A 12,997-nucleotide genomic window follows, 5' to 3' on the forward strand; every position below is an offset into this window, starting at 1 on the left:
CATCCCAGTCAGTGGGGCCTGGGATTGGATATCTATGCAAGCAGGAGGCACAAGGGCCTGGAGTTTGAACCTTGAGTCCAAAGCAGAGGCCAGGACCTCAGATGTCCATCATCCCATGTCCACGTCACTGCCCTTTCAAGAGTGGGACATGGAGGGGAGGCCTGACCTCTAATTCCTGCACATCACTGTCCCTAAACCCGAACCTGAACCCTCACACCCCTCTTTGTTCCCAAAACCATCGCTACAAACTTTAAAAATGACTGTCTGAGCTACGATCTTGGTGAGGATTGAAGCTCGATGCTGTGTACTGGATGCACTATTTTCTTTCTCTCCATGAATGCTGCCTGACCTGTCGAGACTTTCCAGCATTTCCGTTTTCCAGAATTGCACCTGGAGGTACTGTCATGCCTGTCATTGGCTGGTCCAGGGATCTATACCGAGGATTGAAGCCTGAAGGTCGATCGGAAGCCTGGAAGTTGAAGCCTAATGGCCAAAGCCTGGATACCCACCCTGGAGTTTGAAGACTGTCTGTATGTGTGGGTTTGCGGGTGTGTGGATGGGAGGGAGGAAAGTGGCTTGATTTGCTGCTGTTGTTTTACTGCTTGTTGTGTTCTGTGTTGTTCTGCCGAGCACGTGGGCAGGCTGGAATGCGTGGCAACACTGGCAGGCTGCCGCTGCACAGCCTTCACTTGTGTTGGCTGTGAACACAAACAATGCATTTCACTGAACGTTTTCATGTACATGTGACAAATAAATTTGAATCGGAATCTAAATCGGAAGACGGTTGCCGTCCCCACAGACGCTGCCTGACCTGCCGAGTCTTTCCAACATTCTAGATTTTTTTTCTGTAAATGATCCTGATTATTTGCTGATATATTTGCTTTAGAATGGGACCCTGGTCTCCTTGTCTCCAACATTCACTGTTCCATTGCTGTTTAACTTACAAAATGTGCTAATATATAGAAATCATCCTGGATATATCACAGGTCAGAAAAAACAAAAAAAGCATCTTCAGAGTCAGAGCTGCACACTCTTCACTCACCCTTTTTGGCTGTGAATTATTCACTTGATGTCAAATGAGGCTTATGGTTGATAAACCACCAGCATATAATACATGTGCACACTCACTTGCGTTTGTATGATGGTATGCAAAGCAACTGAAGGTATGTGAAGGGGATACTGTATGTAACCTGATGCAGGGCGAATGGGTGGGAAGAGACTATGAAACTCTATGACAGCTTTGCAACTAATGGAGGTTCAATGGTTTTATGAAGCTTATTTCTTCTGTTCTTTCAAGAAAGACATGTTATAGATTTTTTTTGAAAGGTGGCTGAAAGAGGAATTTTGGATGGATAACAGTGCTCTAGTTTCCCAATTTAGTTGGCGATTCAGTCTACCTGATCAATGAACACCAATCGACCCATTTCCAAGTGTCAAGGTTAGTAGGTTAATTGGTTGTGTGGGAGTCATTTGGCAACTCGGTGCTCAAAGTTCAGAGTTCAAAGTAAATTTTGTTATCAGAATGCATACATGTCACCACATACAACCCTGAGATTCTTTTTCCTGCGGGTATACTCAGCAAATCCCTAAAATAGTAACTGTAGACAGGATCAACAGACGATCAAGTAGAGCATAGAAGACAACAAATTGCGCAAATGCAAATATAAATAAATAACAAGATGAAGAGTCCTTAAAGTGAGATCATTTGTTGTGGGAACATCTCAGTAGATGAGTTCAAGAGCCTGATGGTTGAGGGGTAGTAACTGTTCCTGAACCTGAAGGTGTGAGTCCTGAGGCTCTTGTACCTTCTACCTGATGGCAGCAGCGGGGAAAACAGCATAGCCTGGGTGGTGAGGATCTCTGATGATGGATGCTGCTTTCCTATGATAATGTTTCATATAGATGTGCTCAATGGTTGGAAGGGCTTTACCCATGACGTACTGAGCCAAATTCATTACCTTATGTACGATTTTTTGTTCAAAGGCATTAGTGATCCCATGCCAGGCTGCAATGCAGCTCGTTAATACACTTTCCACTACATATCTATAGAAGTTTGTCAAAGTTTTTGATGTAATCCTGAATTTCCCCAAACTCCTAAGGAAATAGAGATGCTGTTGTGCTTTCTTTGCAATCACATTTATATGATGAGTCCAGGACAGGTCCTCTGAGATATTGACACCCAGGAGTTTAAAGTTACTGACTCTCTCCACCTCAGATCCTCTGATGAGTACTGGTTCATGGACCTTGGGTTTTCCTCTCCTGAAGTCTACAATCAGTTCCTTGGTCTTGCTGACATTGAGTGAGATGTTGTTGTTGTGACTCCACTCAGCCAGATTTTCAACCTCCCTCCTAAATGCTGATTCAGCACCACCTTTGATACAGCCCACAACAGTGGGGTCATCAGCAAACTTGAATATGGTGTTGGAGTTGTACTGAGACACACAGTCACAGGCATAAAGCAAGCAGAGCAGGAGGTTATGCACACAGCCCTGCGGCGCACCTGTGCTGATGGGGATTGTGGAGATGTTTTTGCCAATCTGAACTGACTGGGGTCTGCAAGTGATGAAATCCAGTATCCAATTGCATAAGGGAACATTGAGACCCAAGTCTTGGAATTTACTGGTTAGTTTTGAGGGGATGATGGTATTACATGCTGAGCTGTAATCAATAAAGAGCATCCTGACCTTTGCTGTGCAGATGTTCCATGATTGTGTGAAAAACCAATGAGATGGCATCTGCTGTGGACCTGTTGCTTCGGTAGGCAAATTGGAGCGGATCCGAGTCACCACTCAGACAGGAGGTGATACGTTTCACCACCAACCTCCCAAAACACTTCGTCATTGTGGATGTAAGTGCAACTGGGTGACAATCATTGAGGGAGGTAACCACGTTCTTCGTGAACCCAGCTTGAAGCAGGTGGGTACCTGAAGCAAGAGGTGAACTCAGCAGTCAGTTGGTCAGCACATGTCTTCACCATTCGGCCAAGGTCTTCGTCCGGACAGGGTGGTTTCCTTGGATTCACCCTCTTTACGGCAGCCCACTTATCATCTACAGACACTGAAGATCCAGCTAACTGTTCTGGAAGGGCCTGTTACCATGCTGTATATCTAGGTAAATAAACAAATAAATAATTTTACTATAGACAGCAGACAGGTAGTGGCTGAGCACAGTACAGCTCTAAGGCAGTTTTATATTATTTTATTCCCACCTATAATGCCAAGTATCTAGAATCTCCGATAATCAAATGAAGCTAATCCTGACTGATCTCCTTGAGGTGGGTCAGTGAATACATTAGTGTACAGTGAGAGGCACAAGGAGGCAGGAGGAGCTGGTCAGTCAGCATCCCTGGATCTTGAGCTAGTATTTAGGGCTCCATCGTCAGCTAGTCCAGGGGTTGATAATGAAGATTGGGGCCTGAAGGTTGATTGGAAGTCCAGAAGTTGAAGATCAATGGCCAAAGGCTGGAGGCCTGTGCTGGAGTTGGATGGCTCTAAGAAATGTTTTAGCATGGATAAAACAGTGGCTGTTTGGCAGGAGGCAAAGAGTGCGAATAAAGAGAACTTTTTCTGTTTGGTCACTGATGACCAGTGGAGTTCCACAGGGGTCTGTGTTGAGACTGATTCTTTTTACGTTATATGTCAATGATTTGGATGATGGAATTGATGGCTTTGCTGCAAAGTTTGCAATTGTTATGAAGATAGGTGGAGGGGCAGGTAGCTTTGAAAAGTAGGGAGACTACAGAAGGACTTATACATATTAGGAGAATGGACAAAGAAGTGGCCGGTGGAATCAGTATAGGGAAGTGTATAGTCTTGTACTTTAGTAGCAGTGCATAAATGGATTGACTATTTTCTAAATGGAGAGAAAATACAAAAATCTGAGGTGCAAAGGGATTTGGGAGTCCTTGTGCAAGATTCCCTAAAGGTTAATTTACAGGTTGAGTCTGTGGTGAGGAAGGCAAATGGGATGTTAGCATTCATTTCAAGAGGACTAGGATATAAAAACAAGCATGTAATCTTGGGATATTATAAAGCACTGGTGAGGCCTCATTTGGAGCACTGAGAGCAGTTTTGGGCCCCTTACCTTAGAAAGGATATACTGAAACTGGAGAGAATTCAAAGGAGGTTCACGAAAATGATCAGCATCACCATCAGGTAGGAGATACAGAAGCCTGAAGGCACACACTCAGCAATTCAGGAACAGCTTCTTCCCCTCTGCCATCCAATTCCTAAATGGACATTGAATCTTTGGACACTACCTCACCTTTTTTTAACTATACAGTATTTCTGTTTTTGCACATTTAAAAAAAATCTATTCAATATACAGAATTGATTTACTTGTTTATTTATTATTATTATGTTTTATTTTCTTTATTATTATTATTTTTTTCTCCACTAGATTATGTACTGCATTGAACTGCTGCCTTTAAGTTAACAAATTTCATGTCACATGCTGGTGGTAATAAACCTGATTCTGATTCTGATTCCAGGATTAAACGGTTTGTCTTATGAAGAGTGTTTGATGGCTCTGGGCCTGTACTCACCGGAACTTAGAGGAATGAGGGGTGGCCTAATTGAAACCTATTGAATGTTGGAAGGACTTGATTGAGTGGTCGTAGAGAGGATGTTTCCTATGATGGGAGAGTCAAAGACCAGAGGACACAACCACAAAATAGACGGGCATCCTTTTAGAATGGAGGTGAGAAAGAATTTCTTCAGCCAGAGAGCGGAGAATCTGTGGAATTCATTGCCACAGGCAACTGTGGAGGCCAAGTCTTAATGTATATTTAAGGCAGAGTTAGATTCTTGTTTGGTCAGGGCATGAAGGGAAATGGGGAGAAGGCAGGAGACTGGGGCTGAGAGGGAAAGTGGATCAGCCATGATGAAATGGTGGAGCAGACTCAATGGGCAAAATGGCCTAATTCTGCTCCTATATCTTATGGTCTTATGGACTCACCAGTGTGAAGGTGGGAAGAAGGATGGAAGGGAGAAAAGAGGCTTGTTTTGCTGTTGTCGTCCAGCTGCTCATTATGTTCTGCCAGGCATCGAGGGCATGTTATTTTGTTGCCAGAATGTCTGGTGACACTCGCATACTGTCCCCAGCACATCCCTAGTTGTGTTGGTTGTTACTGGAAGTGATGCATTCTGCTGTGTGTTTCGATGTACATGTGATAAATAAATCTGAATCAATTTTCTGATAAAGTTTTTAAGACTTGTAGTCCAGTCAGAGAGCTGTTAATGCTGCCATTTTATGCCACTTCAGACACAGTTGTACAAACTGGGACATACACCTTCCCTAGAAGGAGATAGTTCTGTGTGCCCAGGTAGGTAAACTACCCATTGTGGCTTGAATGGTGAATATACTCTTCATTAGTTACTTCCTGTGCCTAATAAAGAGCCACAGAGTGTATGTTTCTCGACTTCTGCTGCTGTAGCCCATCCACTTCAAGGTTCAATGTATTATGCACTTAGAGATGCTCTTTTACACACCACTCTTGTAACACATGGTTATTTGAGTTACTGTTACCAGCCTGTCAGCTTGAACCAGTCTGGCCATTCTCCTCTGACCTCTCTCATTAACGAGGCATTTTTGCCTCAGAATTTCTGTGCACTTGATGTTTTTATGTTTAGATTATGAAGACACGCAGTCCTCTTTTATTGGCATTTAGTAATGCATGCATTAAGAAATGATACAATATTTCCTCCGGTGTGATATCACAAAACACAGGACAGACCAAGACTGAAGAAAAAACTAACAAAACCACATAATTATAACACATAGTTACAACAGAGCAACAATACCATAACTTGATGAAGAAGTCCATGAGCACAGTAAAAGTTCAAAGTCTCTCAAATATCCCACGTCTCACGCAGACGGGAGAAGGAAGAAAAACTCTTCCTGCCATATCCAACCACGGTCCGACTCTGAGTCATCCCAAAACTTCGAGCTCTGATCAGCTCTCCGACACCAAGTACTGAGCGCCATCTCTATCCGAACGATTCGACCTCCTTCTCGGTCGCCAACAGCAGACAAAGCCGGGGATTTTGAAACCTTCCCTCCGAAAGATTCCTGACCGCGCCATTCTCTGTAAACACTAGAGAAGCTTCCCAACCTTTTTTATGCCGTGGACCCTGACCATTACCTGAAAGGTCCATGGACCACAGGTTAGGAATCTCTGCTCTAGAGACAGTTATGCTTGAAAATCCCAGGAGATCAGTGCTTTCTGAGATACTCAAACTACCCCGTCTGAGACCAACAACCACTCCACAATTAAAGTCACTTAGATCTCACTTCTTCATCATTCTGATGTTTGGTCTGAACAATTGAACCTCTTGACCATGACTTCATGCTTTTATACACTGAGTTGCTGCCACCTGATTGATGATTGGCTGATTAAATATTTACATTAACGCGCAGGTGTACATGTGTAACTATTAAATATATATATATATACCTACAACCAAATATACATAGCAGCACATATAATAAACACTGGAGGAATTCAGCAGGTCAGGCAGAATCTACGGAGGGAAATACACAGTCCCCATTTCGGGCCAAGACTGTTCGTCAGGACTGGAAAGGAAGGGAGAAGAAGCCAGAATAAGAAAGTGGGGGAGGGGAAGGAGCACAAGCTGGTAGGTGATAGGTGAGTCCAGGTGAGTGGGGAGGAAGTGTGGGTGGGTGAGGTGGTATGAAGTGAGAAGCTGGAGGTGATAGGTAGGACAGGCAAAGGACTGAAAAAGAAGAAATCTGATTGAGAGATGAGTGGACCATGGGAGAAAAGGAAGGAGGAGGGGCACCAGAGGGAGAGAAAAAGAGAAGGTGTAAAAGGGGAGCCAGAAGGGGGAATATAAAAAGAGAGGAGGTGGAGAAATTACTGAAAGTTTGAGAAATTGATGCCCATCCCATCAGGTTGGAGGCTACCCACGCGGAGTATGAGGTGTTGCTCCTCCAACCTGAAGGTGGTCTCATCACTGCAGTAGAGAAAGCCACGGGCCGACATGCTGGAATAGAAATGGGAAGTAGAATTAAAATGGGTGGCCCATTTAATATATGCTAAAACACCAAAGGAATTATTTGGATGATATGATTAATTCCCTTCCTCACAGCGCTGTAATTTTCTCCTTTCAAGTTTATATCCAGCTCCCTTTCCAATTTTATTCATAAATCTGTTTCAAGGCAAGAAACTCCAGATGTCAACAGGTCATAACTTACAGAAAACTTATCCTTATTACACTTCCACATCACTCTATTTTGCTGATTTTTTTTTGTATGATTTGTCTCCTTTTGCACATTGGTTATTTTTCAGTCTTTGTTATTCATAGTTTGCCATAAATTCTATTGTATTTCTTTATTTTCCTGTAAGGAAACAAATCTCAAGGTAGCATATGGTGACATATGTACTTTAATAATAAGTTTACTTTGAGTTTGAACTTTTGAACACTTAACAACCCAATTTTGGAAAAAGCTTTGTTTATAATTGGGATCCTCCAACGGTACACTAACGCAGCAAAGTAGAGCTGTTGTTTCACAGCTCCAGGGACAGACACACAGAGAGACAAACACACATAAGCACATGCATAAGCATACGGAATCGATCTGCAGTTCAATCCTAACGTCTGGTGCTGTCTGTGTGGAGTTTGCATGTTCTCCCTATGACCCCATGAATTTCCCTTGGGTTCTCTGGTCTCCTCCCATGTCCCAAAGATGAGAAGATCAGCTTCTTGCCTCCTGTAGATGAGATAATTAGCTAATTGCCTTCTGTAATATTACACCTGGAACTGATGAGTGGCAAGAATGCTGATGAGTTATGAGGTTATGAGGGAAATAAGTGAGAGTTTGGGATTAATGGGAAGGCAACATTTAGAACACTACAGCATAGTTGAGGCACTTTGGCCCATGATGTTGTGCTTTAACTTACTCTAAGACCAATCTAACCCTTCCCTCCCACATAGTCTCTCTTTTTCTATCATTAATCTGCCATCTAAGAGATTCATAAATGCCCCTAATGTAACTATCTTTACTACCACCCCTGGTAGGGCAGTCCACGCACTCACCACCCTCTGTATAAAATAACTACCTCTGACATCCCCGCTCCAATCACCTTAAAATTGGTATGCGTTACTTCTGCCCTGGGAAAAAGTCTCTGGCTATCCGCTCGATCTAAGCCTCTTATCATCTTGTACATCTCTATCAAGACAACTCTCATCCTCCTTCTCTTCAAGGAGAAAAGCTCTAACTTGCTCAACCTATCCTCATAAAATCTCTACTGTACTGCGTCGACTGTATTCTTTTTCATAGATGTTGCCTGGCCTGCTGGGTCCCTCCAGCATTTTGTGTGTGCTGCTGGGATTTCCAGCATCTGCAGATTTTCTCTTGTTTGTCAGAGCATCCTAGTAAATCTCATCTGCACCCTGATAAATGCATTTTGCAATAGCACAAAGAGGAGCTAGTGACAAAGCTGCAGAACTTGACGCTTATCTGTAAAGATGTAATTTGTATGTTAAATTATAATGGAAAATCTGCGAGGAGATCAGAGAACGGTTGAAGCGTGCATATGCCAGAGTTGTCAAAATAACCAATACGAAGCTACGAGGGGAGGAACCGAAAAGGTAAAATGTGTGTGTGTGTGTGTGTGTGTGTGTGTGTGTGTGTGTGTGTGTATGTGTGTGTGTGTGTGTGTGTGTGTGTGTGTGTTTGTGTGTGTCTGTGTGTGTGTGAGACAAAGAGGGGGCACTGAAAAATGGAAGGGGGTCTCCGTTGTTGCCGTGGGTGATGAAACTGTTTGAAGTCTTCCTGGCTTCGGTGTGTAACAAGTTGCCTCGTTAAAGATCCGGCCATCTGCAAGTTGTAAAACTTCCGACTAACAAAAATCGCTCAGAATTTTATACGTATTCTTAAAAACAAACCTCTTCCATCGGCGGAGTGTAAGGCAAGAACACTGTGAAGCCACCCAGAAGCTTTGGAATTTAATTAACATCCCTCTGATCTGTTATGTTACAGCGCAGAAGTAAATATAAAACAGACGGCAGGCTGCTCGCAATGCGAAGCTATCACTTTACAGGGAGGTACCGTCTCAGCACTGTCTACAAAGCTCTTCAAAGCTCCGTTAAGCCAGGTCTGGGCATTTAAGTAAAGAATAATCCAAAGTATAACTTTCGTTTGGCTTAGTTCGTCATTTATACTTCAAATAAGAAATTTAGCTCCCAAATTCGAAATATTTAGGTCAATTTCAAATTGACGGAATAATTCAAAATCGTTGCCCGAATCCTGCAGCAAGTAAGCTGTCCTGACGCTACACAACATCTGCGCACAATATTTATTTCAGAGGGTCTATGTTGTATTATGCTTAAAACTTGAGCGCGCCAAATCAAAACTTTAAACGTTAATATGAATAATCCGACTTTAATAGCACAGTTTTAATAATAAATGTTAATGATATGTGGTTAAAAATATAGTTTTCTACTTGTGCCGCCCTTGTGATCCAACAGGGAAGCTTCAAAAGCAAATTTAAAAAAAACCTTGCTGAGTCTGGTTAAGGTGTTTTTGGTTTTCGCTAATTTGTTTGCCAACCTTCTGGCGATTTATTTTACTCCTCTTCTGTGCCAGTTGGTCTCGGTTATAAACGTCTTCCGAGGAGAACTTGTTCCGTGAATTTTATTCTCCCTCCCCCCTCGCTTTCTCTTCCTGCGTCCAATTCCACGTTTAAGGTTATCATTCCAGGAATTCGCCTGAATGCCATAGCGTAGGTTGGAATATTGCAATCTGATAATTCCATTTATTTCAAATCAGATTTGTCTTTTCCTCTATATAAATAGAAAATACAATTTTAGTTTTTAAAATTGTACAAGAAGCTGTTTAGTTGGGCAAAACGGAGAAAAGGCTGGACTTTGAGAGAGACTATCGTGTCAGCTGCAAGCACAATATTAACTCAGAAATACATCTAATTGGGAATTTCTGGAAATTGGAAGCCAGTCTAGAACGTGACGTTGAATATTTAGTTTTATCTTTCAAATTTATTAGATCAATCTGTAAATAACTAAATATGTTTAATTTAACATAACAAACTAAGCCTAAATATTTACAATAAAATGTATTACAAACGCAAAATTGAATACATATGTTAAGTCATATTTGTTTGAATTTTATACTTTTAAAGTTGTAAATTAGCTCAGTACTACACATCTGTGTGCAATATTTGCAATATTTATTTCAGTGGATCAATGTTGTAATATATAATAGTTAAACTTGCATTGGTTTAAAATTTATCGCCACAAATCAAATCTTTAAACTTAAATATAATTAATATGACTTTCATAATGCAGTGTGAATCATAAATATTGCTGATATGCTGTATGCTTAATAATATTTTGGCGCATGCCATCCAGAAATGATTTTTCATAATCTTCTTCTGAAGCAAATTTTTAAAAACTTTTGGAGGTTGGTTAAAATGTTTCTGTTTTTCGGTATTTGTCTTGCCAGCATCCTGGCGATTTATTTTCCTCCGATTCTGTGCCAGTTGGTCCCGATTATAAACGTCCTCCGAGGAGAAGTTGTTCCGTGAATTTTGCTCCCTCTACCCTCCATCTTTCCCATTCAGCGTCAATTCCAAGTTTAAGGTTATCATTCCAGGAATTCGCCTGAGCGCCATCGCGTAGTTTGGAATCTTGCAATCTGAAGATCCCATGTATGTTAAGTCAGATGTATCTCTATAATATCTGCCTAGAAAATACATCATTAAATATAGAAGTTGAGTGAGACTAGTCTTGTTTAGTTAGGAAGGCAGGGAGAGAGAAGGGCTTTGACAGAGTTTTGTCCTGCCAACTGCCCACAGCAAAGACATCAAAAACTCAGATCTACATCCAAGTGGGGATTTCTGGAAATTGGAAGCTGGTCTAACACCAGGGGATGAAAATTTAGTTTTGTATTTTCAAATTTATTGGATAAATCTGTAATTGGATATAATACCTATTTACCTCTTGCTCTCTTCTTACTACTGCAATCAGAGAGGAGGTCCAGGAGCCTGAAGGCGCACACTCAACGTTTCGGGTACAGCTTTCCCCCCGCCGCCGTCAGATTGATGAAAAGACTACGAACCCATGAACACCACCTCGCTATTTTGCGCTCTTTTTGCACTACTTTAAAAAAATTATACTTATTTCTTATTGTAATTTATAGCATGTTTTACGTATTGCACGGTACTGCATATGTCGGTGATTTTGATTCTAATATATAACAATGCATCCTAAGCATAAATGTTTACAATATACCATATTACAAATATAGAATTAAAGAAATATTTAAAATCGCGTTTCATTGATATATATATTTTTATTCAAATATAATAAGATTTTAATTGAATAGTTGTAATTATGAACAAGACAACACCTGTCTGTATCGTTATTTTTCGGTAATACATCGTAATTTAATGCAGGGAGACATTACATAGTAGACGTTTCAAGTGCTCGGTCTTGTCTCTCGTTAAATTGTACAAACATGTCCATACTTAAATCTCCCCGTTTAAAAGTAAACCAGTTTTATAACCTGACTCTATGAATAGGTGCTATTGAAATTCTGTTTTATTTGTCTTGAATGTTGTGGTTTTAATATGTTCGATTTACCATTTTTTTTGCAGTGTTTGAAATTTTACACTTCCACAGCCCGTTTGCAATGATGTTTTATACAGTTTAATCTGTGACGCTACAATATAAAACGCACTGTTACACTGAAGATTTTGATTGCAAGATATTCACCGTGTCAGATGCCATTAGCAAATGAAAAAAACTATCATTATCATAGGAGATTTATATTTTAAAAATTGATTTTATGCTTAGGATACGAGAGATTAGAAGGTTAATGAAAAAGGTTCAAAGACTGAGTCTTTCTCGGCTAGGTGGCTATTTTTCAAAGGCGTGAAATATTCTAGGAACGCGAAGACAAGCGAATGTTTAATTTTAAATCGGCGAATGGAACAGAGGAGAGGGACAAGATCAGTGCAGGCGCGGGTTTGTTCAAACAGGCGGCCATTCAGCGAGTGCGGCTGCAGTATCTGAGACCGGATCTCGTGCAATGGGACGGGATGGGAATTGTACTTTGGAATGCGATCGAGGTATCAGGTCAGCGGAACTGCGGTTTCCTTCTCTGCTGTGGGTTTCCCCGAATAGTAACTCCTGGGTGATCGAATCCAATGTTGTATCCTAAACGGTTCATCTACCGTGATATTTCAGTAAACATATGGAGTGTATTTAGTTCTGCGTTTTTCAATTATTCGATTTATTCTCATTTCAGTTCTCACCAATTATGAAACTGGCTAATTCATAAATGGGGAGAAATGGCATTTCAAAATCATGTAATTAGTCTAAAGTATGGGGGAGAAAAGATCTAAGATCGATAGCGACGGGAGGAAATCGTCAATTTGAAATTGTCAGTTACAATAGAATATTAACTGGTTCTCGGTTACTCGGTTCCGGAATTGTTACTACCTAGAAACAACTTTAGTAAACATGTATTGGTAGGTAGATTTTAAAACGGGATCGTCATTACAATAATACCCAATGAAGTATTTATTAAAGGGGGGGGGCGACGAATGCGAACGAACCGTACATTTCTGCGTTATACCGCAATAACTCTCAATTTATTCCAACGAACGCGATCGGGCGATTCGCTGGAATAAGTTTCGAAATCTGTTTGGTTCTTTGAACATCGTCCCAACATTGGCCAAGGTGAATCCATTCACGAACAAATAGCTCAAACAACGGTTTGACCAGCTCCCAGCTACTCTTCACTTGCTAGGCTGCCCGTTGTGTTTGAAATGGTTTAATCATTTCCACCTCCAGTTTAAATTCCACGCGGAATATTTTGGAGGATCAAGAACCAAGAAAAACCAAGAAACTTCAATTCAAAAGAGAGAATCAAGTCAACGATCACATACCAAAAAAAAATCCTAATCTTGAACTTTTTAACTCAACGCCAATTTGAGTTATAATAAACAAGATAA

At 41.1% G+C, this 12,997-nt stretch overlaps 1 long non-coding RNA gene across 1 annotated transcript; it reads left to right on the forward strand.

Moving 5' to 3' along the window:
- Positions 1–8,720: 8,720 nt before the first annotated feature.
- LOC140191298 (uncharacterized) lies at positions 8,721–11,199 on the forward strand. Its single transcript, XR_011883810.1, has 3 exons — positions 8,721–8,805; positions 9,004–9,118; positions 11,007–11,199. It is a non-coding gene; the product is annotated as an uncharacterized lncRNA (long non-coding RNA).
- Positions 11,200–12,997: the final 1,798 nt, after the last annotated feature.

This window comes from Mobula birostris, chromosome 32, assembly GCF_030028105.1.
Source record: "Mobula birostris isolate sMobBir1 chromosome 32, sMobBir1.hap1, whole genome shotgun sequence".
NCBI classification, from domain to species: domain Eukaryota; kingdom Metazoa; phylum Chordata; class Chondrichthyes; order Myliobatiformes; family Myliobatidae; genus Mobula; species Mobula birostris.